Below are 20,698 nucleotides of genomic sequence, written 5' to 3' on the forward strand. Positions count from 1 at the left end.
AAATTTTGCTTGATATATCATGGTTGCAATACTGGGGGGGGTGGGAGGGGTCACTGTTGCCCAAGTCATTTTGTGATGAACACAGTCACAAGGACTTTCTTTCCTCTTCGTTGTTTCTGACTGATGAGCTCAAAGACAAAATTCATATTTGTCCCTAGGTGAATGATTCTGCACTTTGTACTGCCACGTTTCATTCTCTTTCCAGTAGTAGAGACTTCAGAGCTCTCTGAATCATCCCAAATCTGCTCCAGTTCCCCTCTGCGCAGATAATGGCCTCTCAAATTCTATAATCGATAAACTCTGCTAACACACCCTTACTTACATACAGGAAAGAAAATATGAAACCAGTTCAGTCCCCAGACAAATTCTTGCTAAATTCAACTTGGAACCTTCCTTATGCTAGCAGGGCAACTGTCCTCCTTTTAGCTATAAGCACTTCATTCTCAGGTGGTCTACAGCACCCACCGTTTCTGCAGACATCACAAACACTCAAGACATTGCTTGGCAGTTCTGCAAAACAGGGAACTATTATTCATGAATCCTGCCTTACAGAGGAAGAAACAAAGAAGTTTGTTTGTTGTTTTTTTTTTCCCCTAAAGTTATGCAGGAAATTTAAAAAGAGAGTTATAAAAGATGATTGAAAGAATGACATGAAAGTATCTGGTCCCCCCTCTCCTCCTCTGCCTGCAATTTCACCCTCTGTTTTCTCATCCATCACACACATGAGGAAGGAGTCCAGGCTGGGGCTGGCTTCAGGCAGAGGCAAAGGAAGCAGATCCCGAAAGCCACAGACTGCCAGAGGGCACCTGGCTGCCTGTTCTGCCCTTCCAGGCAGGCAAGCAGATGAGCTCTTCCAGCAGGGCAGCCACCCAAAGAGCACAGCTCCAGCCCTGCCTAAAAAGCCTCCTGCTGTCTCAGCCACCGAGGCTACGATCACAATGCGTGGCTTGTCCCTAGTGCCTGCTGTCCTGCTTTTTTAAGGAAAATAAATTTCTGCTCTCTTTTGTTTTCCCTCTTCCCATGGCCATTTTTCTTTGCTATATGTGACACTAAACAGTTTTTAAAACAAACCCTCAAATTCAACAGAAGTGTAACTTTTCAAAACCACACTCATTACTGAGATGAAACCATCCTTCCTCAGCTGTGAACTACCAGCCTTCTATGCAAGCCTGCTCTACCACACACTAAATTACAATGTACATAAATGACTTAATTTAATCTGAGAAGAAATTTAGAAACTCCAAGCAACAGTACCTGATCTGTCATTTGATTTAAAAAACCCAACCAACCAACCAACCAACTCCGCTTGGTTTACTTGTTTGTTCATAGTGAGATGTAAAAATGCTTCCATCTTCCCAGTTACACATACCTCCTTGTAAGTGAGAACTTGTTCTCTGTAATCAGATATTAGCCTTGGCCTGGGTGCCAAAGGAAGAGCCCACCTAGAGATTAGTGCACTCTCAATATTAACAGCTTTCATGAGATTGCCGCATTACACTGCCAAGCAAAAATATTTGATCCACGTTACCCGTGTTGAAGCCTGGTACACAGTTTGAGGTGCTTCTGAAGTTTTTCTCAGATTTTTCCAATAGTTGGGTTTCAGGCAGCGATATGAACGTAACTGGCACAGCAGAAGCTGCTGCAGTTGCACTGACCTGTACTCCTTTTTGGGACACAAATGACCCCACCACAGCAGGAGTTATTACAGCTGCTACTTCTGTGTACACTGTGCGTCAGATTAGGTTTTTCAAAAGATATTTTGAAATAGCTCTTGTTTTGAGTAACAACAACAACAAAGTTAATTCACACTACTACTCTTCTATGAAAATTAGCATAACTGTGTTTCAGAAAAGATATTTCTCTGTAGAAAGGAGATCTCGGTGTATACTGCTTCCCCAATTCTCTATAGCACTTTAAGGAAACGCAAGAATAAATGTAGGAAGGAATGGTAAATATCTACAAATCTGATGTATGAAAGTAGACAAAAGAGAAAGCAAAACCAGCTGTGTTATCAGATGGCAGGTTAAAATTCAGAAGGAAGGGGAATGTAGAGAAAGGTAACGGAAAAGTAAGTGGAGTCAAGTGGAGTCACCTTCTTGGAGCTCTGTGGCAGCTCCGGGAAAGGGTGCATCATCTTTATTGAAAAAGCAGAGCATTTTTTTAGCTTTTTAGCTAGCAGTTATTATAAATCCTACCACACCCCTGCAGTAGATTCAGGCAATTGGAAACATGCTTGTCTGATGGACCCTTCATGTTCTTATTCCCCAACCTATAAAACAGTCTTCTTGATGAGAAGTTCAAGCTGAACAATGATAATTCACTCATTTACCTATGAGAGAGATTTTGTCCTGCTATGCCTGAAACCTTGCACCTGATTCTCTTTTGCTTTGTGCCAGCATAAAGCCATGGACTTCACTGGATTAAGTTATTTCTACTGTAGTCAAAGAAAAGAGGCAGGCTGCGTGGTTTTGGCCTTTGCTTCCAGCCCTTCCCTTGCCTGCCCACCTTATTCACTCTTTGTAAAACTTCTATTTTTTCCATTTCAAAGGCTCTCCAACTGGGGCTCACAGGGATCTGGCTGTGATGAGGTCCTCTCTCTTTCTAAGGCAAAAAATGCTAGAAGTTCTCTAAGCCTTACACTGCAGGAGAGTACTTGCTGCAGTTACATGGGACAAGGAGTAGATCTGCTTCTCGATGAGCACTGGAAGTGGAGGGAAGTTTAGGAATCCCCATGCAGGTAACACTGTTCGAATTGTGTGAAGTGAGCAGCACCGAACAACTTCAAGCCCACCACTCCAATTAGATGAATCTACCAGATGGAAAATTGCTTAAAAAGCTAACAAGACTGTCATGTTTTGCTGATTCGTCAACATGTGCCTTCCAAGCATGTTTGAAAACAAAACAAAACAAAACAAAATCATCAGAAAGCCAGGGAAAGCAGAATTACAACTGGGCTTTTCAGACATGAGACCAAAACAAACTGCCCACATTTGCAGACTCTGTCTTCACTGGCTATTTAGAGTAAGGTAAATTTTTCAAGTCCTGCATTAACTGCTGAATGAAAAGGTTTTCTTTATAGTTCTTTATAATAAGATATTTTTAAAAGAAAATCAGGTGGGACAAAAGGAATAGATGCTATATGAAAGCCCATTTGTACCTATACACCAAAGAAATTGTTTAAGGTTCTTTAACCCTGGTGTCACTGTCTGATTAGGTAGTTCACCATAAGTTATGATGGGGATAATTCTGAATTTGCAGACATCTTCAAAGCCATTATGTGCTGCTGTTTGGGAAATGCTTTGTTTACTTGGAAAAAAGCTCTTCTGAATTTCTTTACTTTTGGCATCATTTTTTGTATTGTATGTCCCATAAGAGCCCAATGAAATGGGCTTTTTGACTCCATTAGTATACATTACAATCAGGGTTTTGTTGGAGGTTTGCATATTCCAAGCACAAACATTGACCATCCTGAGCCAACAGGTCATTTCAACTCACGTTTAATCCTTGGAACACCTTTTTCTTGTATGTTTAAGGACTCCGTGAACACTGTGTTTGTACAAGTGGCTATGCACACAGAACTAACTAAATAATTAACACTAAATACTGAGGTATACCTAAGTACTCGTGCATGGTGATGATACCTGGTTATTTTCAGAAACTTAAGGAGTCAGGCTAGTGTAGTGTAGTTAATAACTAAAAGGGTTTGCTTCTTTTCCAGAAATGTTAAAACTGCATAATAGGTTAAAAATATTTAAAATATGCAATGTGTAATCATGCTGTTGGAATCACTGCTATTTTAAAAATGAGGTGTTTATAGACAGCTAACAAGGTTAAGCTTGAAATTAGAAAAGAAGTTCATGTAAGTTTCAGAATTTAGACTAGCAGTTCAATGAATGAGGCTAGGAAAAATCCTCTCCCACGAGCAGTTCATTCCACAGGTGCCTACACTGAGGTTTCTTGCACATTCTTCCAAAGTTTCTAAGAGTGAACCCTCTCAAAGCAGGGCCAGACCACTAGACATTTACTGCAATGGCTTCTTCTATGTTTCTAGCAAAGCTAACTTTGGGGAAAAATATGATTAAAAAAGTGCTGGGAGATAGGCGGGCACATGGTTTAACTAGAGCAATGGAGCACTTCACAGGAAAAAGAAATCTGGCAGAACAGAAGATGAATAAGGACTTCAGACAGACTGCATTCCCAAACAGTACCTGGCTAGAACAGTTGGTTTAACTTGTTCTGTGTGATATAACAGTACCTAAGAGTAGGAAGCGATCTAAAAATATTAGTGTTCATATGTTAGCAATAGTGTTTTTGCAAAACATTAAAATATTGTCAGAAAGTAGAGATTAAAGCATGCAGCGTAAATGTAGTGGTTGCCAAATGTCTCTGTCCCATATTGTTAGAAACTCTGAAACGTGCCTGTTCACAAATGCCTTCTGGACATCGATTTTCTGCCTCACTGTCTCGCTCCTTCTCCCGCCCCCAGTCATCAGTTTTCCTTTGCAGCTCCGTGAATCACAAAACTGAATGCACTCTGAATCACCCCAACACTCATCCAAAAGGTAATTCCCCAAGCAACAATTTGCTTGATGTGGTGATTGCAAACAACATATACGTGGCTGAGGCGCGAGGAGCTGCGTGTTACCACCAGACAGTTTTGGCCACCAAGACCAGCTGAGCTCAGCTGGGAAAAATACTCCACCTTTTAGAATGTTTAGCTATTTCCCCCTCCAAGATTTTTTCCCCCAAAATTAACCTGTTTAAAAAAAAAAAAAAAAAAAAAAGTTATTTTAAAGCTCTCTGGAATAATAAAATGTAAACAAGAGACTGAAAGGGACACATAGATATGGACACACCAATATCTCCAAAATCTCTTGAAATGTTAGCTTTTAATGGCCCTGTCTTCATGTTCAAGAACCTGCACTTCATGGTCACGCTGGGAGACATTTTTGTGACAACTTCATAAATCTAAACATAAATATAATTTTTTTCTGATTTTGGTTCCACAAACCGGAACAGGTTTAAAATAAGAAAGGGAAAAAAAAAAAAAAAAAAAGAAAAAAAGAGTTGACTTTCTCTCCCAGTAGAGCAGCCTCTCTTAGGGGTGGATGGGCTAAGAAAGCATACTCAGGGTAGCATGTCCTCCTCGTTCAGTCCCTCAGAGGGTATCCTGTTGGTACCCTGCTCTCTGCTGGAGGGAATAGTACGTTTTAGCTAGTCATCCAATCTGTTAACAGTTTGGCCCTTTTCCCTCTCCCCCCATTTAATAACAGGCTGCAATGATGATGTAAAATTGACAACCCCAAGTTGCACTGCCTAGTTTCTTAATGCAGCCAGCCAGCCATCGCCTCTACCAGGACACAGGAGTTATTCCTCAGCAACAGATGATGGAAGTTCCTTACACCTTACTTGTTCCGTTGGAAACCTTTTAGGCATGTCTGCTCTGTAGGTGTGAGCATTACCAAGTTCATTTTTATCCCCCTGTCTTTTATGTCTTTGTACATGGAGCTTTCCTTCTCTTTCTGATTTGTCCCCTTGACAGATTTTGCATGTTTTTCTAGGAGCTGATGCCTTGTTTCATTTTAACATCGTTATGACTGTGCTTGAATCATGGCTGCAATGCTTAGCAGCACGAAGAAAGACTCCCCAGAAAGGGCTTAGATCAGTCCCACTCCCTGTACCTCTAGACACTTTCACCCTTTCTCTCCATGCACTCACTGCAACTCTGGAGCAAGGCCTTGGTATCCGAGGGTGCTGAGCAGGCTCTGGCCACAGAAAGAGGATTCAATCCCCTCCAGACCCACCCAAACCTCACAGGGTGCTGAGCTCCACACCATCACCAGCATTCAGCACCCAGGGGCTCCCTGTGCTCTCCCTTCCCCCACTTCTTAGCCAATACTAAATTCCTTACTTTCACTTTGCAGGATCTCTTTACAAGCAAATCCCCATCCCCCTCCTCTGGCTGTGTCCATCTGCTCAGCCTAGCTCTCCCCATCTCCATTCATCCCCTCCCTCCAGCCCCTTTGTGTTCCCCTCAGATGCCTGCTTGCAAGCTCTTTTCATGCTGTCTCTGTGCCTGGATTTCTCTTCTTAAACCCCATCTGGCACGCATTCACTCTCTCTTCCTCCCACCTTATACCCCTTCACAAAACTAACTTCAATGAGACTTAAACAGTGGCCTCTGCCACATTCCAAAAAATGCCTTTCAACTTATTCTCATTAATCTGGAAAACTCATTGGCATCAGTCATCTGAATTAGTTTTTCCAATAATCGTGCCGGTCTTGCCTTCATTCACTTTCTCCCCTCTCACTTCACTCCCTGTTGCCCCTCCCTCCTGTTTTCTCTCCATTTAACTTGGGCTGGAAGCTGTTCATGGCATCTTTATCTCAATCAGAAAGTGCAGTGCATGTTGATGAACGAGAGGATTGAACTGAACGGAACCAAAATGTCCTGCTAACTCCAGACACTGCTGGAGATGCTACATCTGAGCTGTCTTAGCCAGAAAGGGTAAGTTGAGAAATTATAACTAGACATGTGGCTTGTGTCAAGGAGCGATTTCCTGGGGTAAAGTCTGATAACCCCTTCTTTGACAACTGGTGTTTTGCCTTCCCAGCTGAAGGTGACAGAGTCCGCCAAGAACCTCTCACTGTCTTCCAGCACACAGCGCAACGCAGGCTCCCCAGCATCTCCAGACCTGCAGTGGGTGACCCCTTTTTAAAACTCAAGATGATTGCATTTTACATGATCTCCACGTCACCACGCCAGATCTGGCATTCCTCTCCCAGAAACACCAGTCACTGAATATCACTGCTAACTCAGGAGCAATAAGCACTGTACTGCTCAAGTTTTGCAGGCAGGTAACCACATCTGTCTGCCCTGCCTTCTCCAGTTTGAACTGGAGATAATGTGTATATACCCAAAAATAAGCTGTGAAAACTATTTTTTTCTCTCCTAACATACAGAAGAGTAAAGATGTGTAGGTCACTTGATTATTTGTATAATGGTAGCAATCAGGAGGGCCTGTGGGGATCCAGGCACTGTGCAACCCTTACTCTGGCAAGTCTGCCACCCAAACCCTCTAAGGATGTTCCCAGTGGGGGCAATTGCACTGCTGGGAAAAGCACTCTGGGCAAGCAGAGAGGTAAGGCACAGAGGCCCGGGATAAGAACGAGAGGTGAGGATGGCTACCGAACTGCTGTGAAGGGGGAAGGAACCGAGAGTCCTGTGACAGAGGCACAGTTGACTCTCCTGCCTACTCCTGGAGCCGTCACTGACGGCAATTTGAAACCATACAATTTATGCATAATGGGTTTCATCAACATAGAGCAATGTCTAGCATCAAACACAAAAAGCAGGACATGTCTGCATGTTGGCAGTGCATTACTGAATTAGCATCTTCAGTATCAGCTAAGGAAGAGCAAAAAGATACCAAAACAACTTCCTTCACAGGGTAGAGCATCCATATCAATGCTCTGGTACAAAACCAGAGCAGAATGGGTATCTCAGGAGCCTGGTAACAGTAACAGCATTTCACCTTGAGGCCGACCAGACTAATAATTGAGTTATTAATGTCCTAAGACTCAATACAGCATTCTTCAGCCCTTAAGAAAAGGGGTCTCATTTTATTTGCAGGGAGATGTTTCTGTCAAGTACAAGTCAAACATTTCTCTGTGCTCTGATGGCTTTCTGGTTGCCTGTAGGGCATTAACGGTTCCAATTCATTTCTATAAAAGGGAGGGCAACCACACTTCAAAAACATATCTCTAGAATGAAAAATTATTAAAGACTGTTCTCAGTAGTTTCAGTGGAAGAAACACAGGACTGAATTGGCTTGCAGACTTAACTCTCTTCATCCATTCAAAAGAGTCTTTCCAGATAGTGCAGAAGAAAACAAGGCCTTGACACTGCTTCTGTGCCTAAATCTCAGTCCAGGCCTGCCAGTCTCAAATCTATTGCTGAGGAGCAGTTGGAGCTTCCACAGCTGGGATGACTTCAGTGTCTTGGTGGCATTTTCACGGGCCAGAATTTCTATCACAAAGAGCAATCCCAACCTCCCATCTGAAGAGTAACTGTAACTTTTAGGAGATTGATTGTCACTAACCATTACCCTGAGAGGAATCTCAAGACTCCTCCCTTCCAGGGTGTTTACCTTCAGTTATTAACTGGTTGTCAGGAACTGGATTTTTTTTTTTCATGGAGAAGTTTTATGAGAGGGTGTAATTAATCAAAGCATCTGACTGCAGGAAAGCGCTAACACCCACGAAAGCTAATTTTCAATGACTTGTAAAGCCTCATGCACCTTTTTAACAGTACTAGAGAAATCTATAGTAATAGCCCAAAAATCCATTCCTCAGTTTTTATCTCTGCTAGACCAGCAGAACCCCAGGGACAATCCTGGAGTTTGACAGAATGATGAGAGCAAACTGTGTTCAGCAGCCACCATACATTTCCTTAAAAAGTCACCAGAATTTTACTGCAAATTTGTTTTTCCACTAAGAAGAGCCTTGACTTGTATAGCTATGAAGTAGCAGCTGCCTGAAGCTAGCTTTATATGGGTTTGGGTTTTTTTCTTTATATACTTCATTTAGACTATGTATTTACCAGTTTGCTTGTCAGGGCTTTGAAGCAGGGACAGTCTACTGTTTCGCGCTCGAGCAGTATGACAAACTAGCACGACAGACCTCTGTTCTGGGTTACTCCGAGGCAATTCTGGAAAAAAAATAGCAAGAGGTCAGTACAGGGGATACAGAGTAAGTACCCTAGAAGCACCATTTTCAATTGACCTTTCTTCAGTGCAATTTAGGGACAACCTCTGTCCCTGGGATTCAAACAGTAGCACAGTGGTCTCCTCCCAGCATCTACAATGCTATAGTCAGAAGACCTTGGCACAAGCAATTTTTTGCCAGGGGAATACTGGGGTAGAGGAAAATCTTCACTGAGCCTCCATGAATATATATACAATGTGCACGAATGCCAGGGAGCAGGAGAGATTAATGAAAACCTGATTTAAAACACCTTATTGTTTCACAATAACAGTCCAAAATGCTGTAGCCATAACACAATTTAAAGATGCGGTGGGTTTAGCCACTGCTGCGAAAGACTAAGTTTTATTTTGGTGCTTTTTAATAAGAGGGAAGGAAATGCCTCACATTGCTCAGCAATGATTCCTTTGGGCAATTAGGAACGACATCAACATGCTAGAGGGAGGTTTGCCCAGAAAAATGAAGGGCGCGGGCCAGAAAGTACAACAGCAGACCCTTGGAGGTTTGAAAGTAACATGAAGGATACCCAGAGGCAAGATCGGGAACATCTTAAATCAGGGAAAACAGCAGTAGCTGCATAAAGCCCATGCTGTTTTCTGTTTTCAGGTTTACAAAAGCTTCTGCAAATGAGTAAGCCATGTGAAAACGTTAAAAGGTTACAGATAAGACGCGGAGTAAACTCAGCTGTATCTGTGTCACAACCAGCAATATGCTGCATTCCTAACTAGAAGATCCTGGATACATTTTGGAAGGGACTCAAGCTGCCAGGCTTGGAGCCAACACAATCTGTGGGTGGGTGCTGGATGCTTGCCTTGAAATCCTCTCCTTGCCAGCTAACCTATGGAGTAATAATGGCATCAGTTTTGGAGGGAGATTTCACAGTGTTTAAAGCTAGAAAAGACCACAAGTTGATCTACCGTGCCCTCCTGCTTATCACTGGCTGTTAAATTTCACTACTGCCCTTTCTACTGAGAATAATGATTTTGGTTATAATGAAGCGTTGAATTCATCGGTCAAGCAAGCTATCTGCATGCTGCGAGACTACGAGCAGGAAGGGAAGAAGGAGCTTAAATACTTGCAACCACAGGTGTGGTACAACCACACATTCCTTGTAGGTGATCCGCATACCTATCCTGAGAGAAAATCAAGACGCTTCCCAGGTCTCAGCTGAGTGACCAAATGAGAATCATTTTTTCCCCTGGCTGATCCAAATCTGATCAGCAGTTTCACATGAGGTATAAGACTATGAGATGCTAGACAGGTGTCTTAAAATGAGAACTCCCTCTACTACCTACCTTATCTGGTCTCTCATCTACAACTGTGGCCTGTCTTTGAGGAGTCAAAAGAAGGTGAAAAACACTCCCCCAGAGCTCATCTTGCTCATTGTGCATCAGAGGGAAATATCCTTTCCAACCCCTGTGGGCAGCCAGCTGAAACCCTGGAGCATGAGACTGTGTTTTAGCACCAGGATGTCTTCCAGAAAGGAAATGGGGGAGGACAACGGGACAGAAAAATTAAGTACAAAAGTACAGCACTGTCTCAATTCCAAGTAAATCTGCCACCTTCGGACTCCAGTACACTATGGGGGAAACTTACTGGGTGGGCATTTTCAAAGATCACACTCAGAAGTAAAATAATGCTATAAACTCCCAATCTCTTCCTCTAGCCCTATCCAACCTTCTAAAGGCATCAGCATAAGGAATTTCTAACAAAGAAGTTAAAACAAGGTAGACTAGGCTCAATGAGATGAGTAGCATGAGAAATAAACATAACAAAAACCTGAAAAATAAGAGCCCAAACTAGGCTCGTTGAGAGGTAACAAAGCAGGCATTAATTTCAAAGTGTGGAAGAATGAACCAGTTTATTCCATTTGTGAGGAAATAAATATTAACAATGTTGACAACATTTTCAGTGAACTAATGAGGGCAAGGAGCAGAGAACTGGTTGTGAATGAGGGGTAAGCAAGAATATCTTAGGGATAGAGAGAGATGAAGCACTATGTCAGCATGAGTTACCTAGAGATGAAAGATGAAAAACATGACTCATTCACTATTTGTAGAAGTATTTCTCAAGTATTTGGAAACAGACACCATAGTTCCAGCATTTAGCAAATAAAGATTCTAAAAGATAGGCTGACATTATCTTCCTAAAAGACTAACACCTACAATTTTTTTAAACCCTCTGAGATATTTATGAGTAGCCAGGGGGTGCACTTGGAATTGTGAAATTTAATTAGTGAGTCACTACAGAATCATGAAGTGTAAATCAGGTCAAATTCATTTTTATGCATTAGCTGTTGGTCTTGATTCAGGCGAGGAACCAACAGATCCGACCTAATAGATATTTGGGGATATTTGCTTTTTAATCAGGTTCCATGTGGACTGGATTGCCAAATAATCCACTTCATTCATTAACAGCAATTTTAAGAAATGAGCCTGATTCTGTAGCTGGCTTGTTAAAAAAGCCCATCGATTATCACTGTTGGGAAAGCTTTCTATTTAAAGAATGGGAGCAAGGAGGCAGAGATCTAAATCTGGAGGGTTTGTACCTTGCCCTGGAGCTGGTGAGGAGCAGAGCACCAACAGGGCTCTGTCCTCATCATTTGTTGACCATTTACACCAAATACAAGGACTTCGCCATCCTTTGCACTGCAGCCTCCAAGTCAAGGCTCTCCGGGCACTCCCCAAAGGCGGCTGTTACACACAGAGACCTGGAGCTGGAAAAGGATCTGTGATTTATCACAAGTCACACGGCAAGTGTCTGGGTTTGTGCCGGGGAAGCAGTCCTGGTTTGGGCAATGGGAACAATGAGCACAAACCATCAGCGGATTTCAAAGAAGTGCTCACTTCTATCAAGGTCATGCTGAGTGCTGTTGCTAGCCTTGTTCCTACTACTGCAGCAGCAGAATTTCTTCCTGAAATCCCTTGCCTGTTTCTAGCTCCTTTTATTATGAAAAAAATTCACATTGTCTTGCTCTCATCATCAGAAATACTCGTCTCCACACCTGTGTTCCCTGTGCTCATCGATCTTTTCACATCCCTCTGCCAGTCAATCCATGATCTGATGATTCTGGCAGGTTCTGCCTCCCGTTTTCCGTTCAGAGCAAACAGCATTAAAATAGGCTAGCAGCTACTTGTTTGCACCAAGGAGAGCATGTTTTATAAACCCAAGCACTTAACAACAGTAAAATGGAGGTGGCATCTAATCACATCGTGCTGTGGTTGTCTGGTATCAAAAATGGTGGTATATGAAATATCTGAACAAGGCAAGGGTTATTTCAGCTTTTCACATGGGTCCACTTGAAACTTTTGCACTGAGTGCAGCAACTCAGAATGAAATAACTTCTCTAAAAAATGATTAATTGTTCAGTTTCTTCATTTAATGCAGCTGACAGTGTTTGCTGTACGCTTATGTATCCTTCTTTTTTCCTTTTGGCCATAAACACAGACTGAAAAAATCCTCTTAGAATGTTTTATTGTTTTAAACTCATGGTAATAGTGCTTAAGCTGCAGTTTAAACCGAATCAGTCAAGTTTTAAAATCATGCTAAACTTGGTGATCCAAAGGAAGTTTTCCAGAGCATAAGGCAGGGATATTGGGATAGAAACTGTACAAAACTCTACCACCCCACCCCCCCCCCCCAAAAAAAAACCCAAATCAAAACAACCAACCCCAAACCCCCAGAAAACACTATTATTTTACACCAAGCTGTGAATAATTGAAGCTGACATCCCTAGCCAAATGGCAGCAAGTTTATATACAAAACCTGGAAGACAATATGGTCTGCACCAGAAGATAGCTGCTGGAAGCACACAGGCAAAAAGCCTTTGCTGTGGACTTCGTGACTTTTGTTCAGTTCTACCACCCAGCCCAGCCTCTGGGATATTTCACACGGCAGAGTTTCTGCAATCTTTCTTCCTGAGATGCTCTAGGCAACTTGACTTTCTCTTGATGGCTCATTTTACTCTCTGGCTACGAAGCGTCAGCACGGGGCTCCTGTGTTTGGTTTAGCAAGATTAAAGGGAACGTTTGTAAGTTTTTAAACCTAATTTCTGGCCTTTCCCTCCTTCCCTGAAAAATGAAGACTCGAAAATACTTTGCTTCAGACTAGTTTTGTAAACCACGGTTCTAAATTAAACTCAACAACTAAATGCTAGGCCCCAACTAAGCTAGGACTGTCTTTTCTTAAGTCTTTGTAATCAGCGCTCTCAAGAGAATGAGGAAGTTATAAGCAATAGTCTCAAACTAGAAGGTAGTTAAACCCCCACATATCACTAAACCAACACCATTCAAAAGCAACTTCCACAAAGAATCCCTAAGGTATTTGCTTGTGCAATCAGTCGAAGACACCAGAATTATCTCAAAACTATTAAACAAATTAAAACAAATCACTTGAGACCCCTGTGTTTAATAAAGACCTGTGGGGAGACTGTGGTTTGTATTTTCAGTTCCTCTGAATATTTTTGTTGCAGTGAAAGGAAATAAAGGATGTACATTCCAGTTCAGCCTGTGGCAGACAAGTACATTAAAAGATGATATTTCTGGTGAGACACATGAAAGGTTCTTTAGGTTCCCTGAACTCTTGTTAGGGCTCATGCATACTGTACCATTACAGTGGTGGGGGAAGATACTGCCTATTGGTTGACCCAGGGTTACCAATCACACACGCTAACAAGCGAAACAGCAGAAGAAATTTAGGTAAAGGCAATATATTTTAAATTTGTAAAGGCACAAATGGTTATCGTGTCTCCATTGGCACATAGTAACTCAACGGTGAGAAAAAGCCCATAGTAATAGCTTCCTATACTCCAGCAACACAGGCATGGACAGTAACAAGGACAGTCTTATACTGCAGACTTCTATGCTATGTAGGAGCTCGGCAGCCCAGATACGGTGCAGACAGGAGCAGTACATTCCTATGACCTTCTACTGATTGCCAGCTCGAAGCCTGGAGGAGGAAGAACATCTGGCAGTTTTATTCCCACTTCTATTTATTTGGTTAATACTTTCATTTCCCCTGCATCATCACTAGGTGATTTCAGCAACTTCATCAGGTAGAAAGATCATGTTGTTCAAAGTGGCAAGTTTTTCAGAAGCAATTCAGGTGAAAGTGGCTTAAAAAACCCCAAACCTGAGAGGACAGGTTTGACACCTAAAGCCTCAACCTGGATCCAGTTAATGGCTCTGCAAGAGACTTCCAGTATGATTTAATCCCTCTTTTGAGACCTTTTACAATCAGACTAATGGTACTTCTCAACCTTGTGTGGATGATGTCAGGACTACACCTCTAGCGCTAGAGATACTCAGATTTGGTGACAATGGGGAGCTTCAGTAACTTCCATAATGAGCGACAACTGGCACTGCAGTACATGCACCTATCTCTTCACCGGTATGATATTAGACAAAGCAAAACAAAACCCATGATCCCTTTGCCAGCTCTGAATCCTAAATGATTGATTCTGGATTCCTATACTTTCAATATACGGAGTCTAAACAGGTTTCACTCAGTTTAGTCATCATAAAAGTATCATCATTAAACACCAGCAGCAAATATTGCATCAGGGAATGAAAAAAATAAAATACCTCAGAAATCTGAGCTTGCCTGTAACAAAAATCCCCTTCCACTCTGGAAACTTCAGGATGTTCTCCCTTTCCATAATGAATTAAATTGCAAGTGACCTGACTATTTTCTGCACTCTTAACCTTTAATGTTATTTCCCCTTGGCTGGTAATACTCGCACTGCAGTTCCAGCAGTGTACCCCATTAAACCAACAAATGATGATTCTGCATATCCTACGTTGAGAGGATCACGTAGGCTGCGGGGTAACGGGGCTGCGCACCCCAGTGCTCATCACTTCCCCGCTTCCCGGCACACCACGGATGCAGCCGGCTGATTGCCGTCTCCCAGGTCCCTGCGGCACTGGCCCGTCCTGCCCACCTCCCCAGGACACCAGCGGCTCGCGAGGAGCCAGTGCACGCTTTTTTCATCTCAGCTAGCTCTTCCACCCCATGAGCCTCCTTTCATGGGCAACTCTTTTCTTTTGCTTATTGGCTGGCTCAGCAGAATAGCTAGTTTGGGGAGGCTGGTTGGTTTTGTTTCTTGAGACACTAAGTATTTGGGGTAATGCACTGTCACATTTTCCAAACAGCTCAATAAAAATGAGAATTTTTATATAGAGTGATTCACTACCTCATAGGACCATTCTACAAAGAGAGAAAAGAAAAAAAAAACCAAAAAACTTTGAAAGAGTTTTGAGCCCTAGACTTACAGTTAAACAAGAAGAAAGTTAAATAGCAGCTGGTCAGATACATTTATTTAACTTGTAGTGACTGAACGGGCAGAAATATTTTAAGCATGTTCTGATCTTTTGTTGAGGATTTGGAAAGGCAGGAGCATTAAAAACAGTCATTTTCTCCAACTTCAGTAAAACTCCAAACCAAAACCCCAAAGACAGCAAACCAAACTGAACAGAAAGTGGTTTGTGATGGCCCTCACTACCCAACGCCTGACATTCAGGGGCAAGTTTGACCTGCCCATTGCACTCCCAGTCAGGGCAGTTCAAGGTAAACACTTTCTGAAACAAAGAACTTTACTACAAGTCAAAATTCTAACTATAAAGAAGAACAAAGAAAATAAGTCTCATCAATTCACAGGATTTTCTGCTCCCTCCTTTGTTTGAAACCTAAGCGAGTCTTACCTACCCCCAAAAGAAGCTTCAGTACAGTTTGGGTTTTTTACGTGTGAGCTCCAAGAGAAAGGAAAAAAATGCCTTTAGAGGGGATTTCCCAAAGTTTCACGAAATCCATAAGTCTTCAAAGTAGGTGGATCAGATGATGGAAGGATAAAAAAATACGAAGGAACTTAATTTCTCCCTTTCTTTTTTTTAAACCCCCTGTCATGTTACTACATGAACCTGAAGAAATTCAAGTTTCTGGAGATCACTACCTGTGGATGGGTATCTTTGAGGAGAGGGGTATCCACAGTACAGCCCATGCACGTGACAGCAACTCCTGCAGACGCCGCTGAGCTCCCTTGGAGACAGCCTGCCCAGGGACCACCATCTGAACGCTGCTGCTGCCCAGCACTGACTCTTGAGCAAGCGCTCGGGGGTACGGTGCTGCACAGCCTACGTGGGGAAAAACAAGCACTGCAGCTCTGATAGCACAGTGCTTGTCACTGGGAGTTTTAGCCAGCATGGAGAAAAGCAGTATTATTACTGCAGCTGTATCCAAAATACAAACACCCGTGAACTATGGGAAAAAAAAAAAAATCTATCCCAGCTAAAACCAGTACCACATTCTAGGAGGCAGGGAGTGAAACACTGTCCTCATGTGAAGACAGGGGAAGCAAGCAAATCCACTGAACAAATATTTATACATCTTCCCTACCTACTGCTTCCCACCAACCATCAGGATGCCTAGCTGACTCTAGATGACAATATGCATTACTCGTGACTTAGGTTTATAAACAAGAACCTTTGTGTTGCTCCTGATATTTGGGTAGGAGCTTCCTATACACATCCACAAACATCACTAGATACCAGTCTTTCAGTAAAGCACCCTGACACTAGAAAACACATCCAGCATCTAATCTAGGGTCGGACTGGCCAAATACAGCATCAGTCAGTATTAAGCCATCACTATGGGAACAGGGCTGCATGGAGGAATGTGAAAACTCTCTCTCACTTTCAGTTCAGTGAAGATCATATTAAACCCACTTGCTACTTTTTCTTTTATTTTTCCAGAGGCTTTTCACTGCTTCTGCTCCAAACAACATTGAGTCTGCAGTTCAGGAAGGAAAGGTCATTTCTTTAAAACAGGACACAAAATTTTAAAACAAGGAGCTACATCACTGAAGAAATTAAAAGAGTGGGATGAAACTGAATTTCCTTTAGTGCTTCCCCACTACCATACTCAAGTCTGCTTCATACTTATTTACTATCTATTATGAGAATTACCAGTGACCTATAGTTAATAATTCTGCCGATGAGTTAGGCTACCATGGGGGCAGCATGCTAATCGGTTTCATACCCTCATAAACCAGAATAATTTCCCAGCAAAATTGTTCAAAACAAAACCAATGACAAGCCTTAATCACAAAGCATTAATCTGTTTGCATATTGAGTTACTGCCCCAATATTACTTGAAATTCAGACAAAAAACTTACAAACAAAGGAATTATGTGAGAAAGAAACCTATTATTTATGAAGACAGTTAAATGTGCAATTACTTTTCCCACTGATGGAACAAAATACAAATCAGCCCCGGGATCACCAGACTGTCACATGGGTGAGCAGAGCTCACTGACAGAGGCTGCAGTAGTGTCATAGCAGAGGGAAACAGGCGAACTCAAGTCTTTTCAATTCGGTAGAAAGCAAGCAGATCGTAACCTGCGCGAGAGAGATTCCTGAACCGTTAAACTGCGGTTCATATAGGAAAAACACCCACGGCAACATTAAACAGGAGTTTACAATTAAAAAGGCCAATCGCTCACTGTGCAGGAACCACTTTTTCATAAGAAAATACACAGAAATACAATGCCAATGATCTGCAGCTGCATGCAATTCTGTAGACACTGCATATACAGCCACGTTGCTCTGTCCTTACTCCACAGACAGAACCAAAACATTTCACTTCTGCTGTAGACTTCTGCTATAGTTTTAAAGGCTGCATCATGTTTTGGAAAAGTGGTTCAGTCTGCCCTGTAGGAAGCCAAATGAGACAAGCACAGAAGCCTTTTGGCCTTCATGAGCTATGAATCACCTATATGTGATAGGATGTTACTGTATTTTAGCCACAGGGAAGCATGACGCGCACTTTGTACAACAAATTGGACTAACAGCCCACAAAGCAGCCAAGGTCACGTTCACCCTATATGTACACAGGGACCCATAAAGTCAACAGGAACGACACGTGCACTGAAAGGTGGACTTTTGCCTGAGAGCCACACTGAATTAGGACATGGAGCCACAATATTGTAATGAGCTTTTACATATCCATCTTCCACGCATCATATAATGGCCAAAATATACGGGCTTTCTACACATGGATTCAGCACATCTATTTGATATTAAGATATGGCCAGATTGCTGAATTTAGCAATTCCCTTTCTTCTATTCATTTTTTTTATTTGACACCTTCCCATTTGGTCTCTAGATGCTAATCTTCCTTTGGAAACCTACACTATGTTGCTCATTAGCCTTTCCCCCCCTCAACAATAAGAAGTAAAAGAAAAACTATAGTCCCTCTTCCCTCCTGCTCTAGGAAGACCCTCACAGAAAGACAGAAACCTCATAGATCCTGACAGAGCACAATTTCTACAACAAGGGCTTCTAAAGAAAGTTAGAATTACAGGCAATCTTTAGTCATAATTCACATGTGTTCTTTTTTTGGGTGTCCAATTTTATCTTCTATAAAGGAAGATTCATGGGAAGCTGCATTTTTTTTTAGTTACTCTACTTTACCCCACTCCCTAACTTGACCCAGGACTGATCCTGCACAACCTTAGCAGCGACAGGGGGGGAAGGGAGGGAACTGACCGTGCCATTTAGCATTGCATCACCTTAAGGCCTCCCTCCAAGGGCCCATGTTAACTAGGGAGATGAAGCTTTCCTCCCACCTCTGCTCTCACTAGTGGAAAATCTTCACCTGATGGAACCCTCCTCGCTGACCTGCCTTTTAATAAAACCAGGAAATTATCATGTGTTGTGAAACAACAATCACCGTGCCTTCAGCATTGCTAACATAACCACCTAAACAATACACACTTGCTAATCCTCCACCTCTGAGAGGGTATTTTACTATGAACACAAGCATCGTGAATCACAGACCATGAATCCCAGTCTGAATTCTGCTCCACAGCAGCATCAGCCTTCCCCCACTCCAATTACCTCTTGCTCCTGCACACCATCCTTTTCTGCTACGACTCAGTGCTGCAGCCAATATCCGCCACTGCCTGCATTTTGTGTGGGGACGGAGAAGGAGCTAGTGAAGAGAGTGCAGAAGGGCAAGCCTTCTCTCCACTAATTAAGTGCGCGGAGTTTGCAGTAACGGTAAGGGATGGACATGTGGGTGGAAGGTATGCACTGCCTTCATTTTCCAGATTCTTCCTTTTCTTTGGTTGTGTGTCAGCAATGCTGCATGTACATCAGCTTTTGATTTTTATTCTTTTGTGGCTTAGGGCCATCAGGGTTGCTATATACACACAAACATACAACATAGCTGTTTCACAACAAAGATTTTTGTGCATTAATGCTGCAGAGGGTTTGCCATCAGAAAGTGTTACTGAAGACGTGAACACCAGTTCTAGCAAAAGATTGATACAAAGAAGTGTTATTTAAAACACAAACAAAGAAAAGAAAGATGGGAACATGAGGAGAAAGAGAATACCAAATTCTTTCGCAGATATTTATTAAACAAAAGGACTGCTCAGATGTACTTGTCCAAATTATTTTCTGATGTAACTTCACAGGCTTCAGAGGAGGAGTGAGAATGAAAGTATCTGCTCTTGAAATGTATCATCTGTTCACCATACTCATGTAGGTGGGCAGGTTACCTTTAAAATTATAAATTAGAAATTTAAACCAAAAAATTATTGGACGCAGCTCACTCAAAATCAGCTTGTCTACATTAATCTCATCTTCTTTTAAATGAGTCATTAGAAACAGGAAGGTTTGTTTTGTGGAATTCCAAAAAAATCAGGCATGATTCTAAAAAACCAGAGTTTGATTTAATTAATTGAGACTTCTGCCTGCAAAACTGGGCGATCTTGCAGGTGAGTTAACTTTCCTGGGATATCACTTACCGTAGTAGACAGAAGTGACCAGAACCATGGGGGAGGTGAGAGACCCCAGTCCCAGATGCAGCACCATAGATGTTACCTCTTCCCATTTGCCTTCAAGAGAAAAGGAACACTGGCCACATTGGATTCTGCTCAGCTTCTCTTTTACCCAGGTTCGTTCACGTTTCCCTACTCCTGAGAAACCTGACTGAGGCTCGTTCAGGAGTATTCAGATGAACAAAGAGGCATTTTTAAGGACTGTCACTACAAATTTGTATTTGTTCAAGAGGGCTGTCTTATAGAAGGAAGACCACAGCAAACTTAACAACTAGGGCTTCATAGTCTGAGATCTGGATCGCTTTTTATTTCGTTTCCACATTGCATGTGACAATGAAAGGTTGTGACATTCTAAGTGGTTCCAGACTCCATCAGGCTGTCCACAATGAATTAAAAAACAATAAAATCCAGATGCTTTCTCAAGTAAACACTTCCTTTCTCAGCAAAGCGAACCAAATACAAAGGATACTGCTGAAAGTTTTCTTCTAGCATGTTTATTCTATATAAAGGTATCTTATACTTTACTGGCACTTAAGTGTTCTCCTTCCAACACAGTAAAGCACCTGGCACTCTCTTCCTGTATTTCTGGTGTTGAAAGCCAATTTCTTGAGAAAATATCTCACTTACACTAATTATTTTAATTTGCTTGTAGATATTTAACGAAGTCTACATCTAAAATCACACTGACAAATTGGCTCCTGGAACACAGCTTGCAATGAGCTAGAGTAAAATAAAAATGTTAGTTCTTTTTTTAAAAAAGTAAGTTCAACTTTCAAAGCACAGAATTTGTGTTCCAAACAAGGAACATGAAATTTCTTACCAGTAAAAGAAAAACACATCTACTTTTTATTAGCAGGCTGAGAAGTGAAAAAGAAAAAAATAATAAACCCACAAAAATTACAAAGTAAATTCATTGTGTTAAACCATTTGTTGTAATCTTCTAAAACATTTTTCATAACACAGGTAAGGACTTTTAAATGAAGTATAAATATTATCCCTAAGTGGAACTGTGTTCTTGAGAAACACTTCAAACATGAGATTCTAATTGCAATGCATTGCAATTTCCTCAGTAAAAATAAATCAAAACCAAACCAGACA

At 41.9% G+C, this 20,698-nt stretch overlaps 1 protein-coding gene and 1 long non-coding RNA gene across 2 annotated transcripts in view; both read right to left on the reverse strand.

Annotated features, from left to right (window-relative positions):
- PDE10A (phosphodiesterase 10A) overlaps nucleotides 1-20,698 on the reverse strand; it is a 374,774-nt gene that overhangs the window by 196,383 nt on the left and 157,693 nt on the right. The window lies entirely within an intron of this gene.
- Nucleotides 1-20,698, reverse strand: part of LOC142601030 (uncharacterized) — a 146,768-nt gene that overhangs the window by 5,078 nt on the left and 120,992 nt on the right. The window contains exon 2 of the long non-coding RNA XR_012834583.1: nucleotides 8,603-8,710. This is a non-coding gene — a long non-coding RNA (uncharacterized LOC142601030). The remainder of the gene's footprint in view (nucleotides 1-8,602; nucleotides 8,711-20,698) is intronic.

The sequence above is a fragment of the Balearica regulorum genome, chromosome 3 (genome assembly GCF_011004875.1).
Source record: "Balearica regulorum gibbericeps isolate bBalReg1 chromosome 3, bBalReg1.pri, whole genome shotgun sequence".
Taxonomy (NCBI): domain Eukaryota; kingdom Metazoa; phylum Chordata; class Aves; order Gruiformes; family Gruidae; genus Balearica; species Balearica regulorum.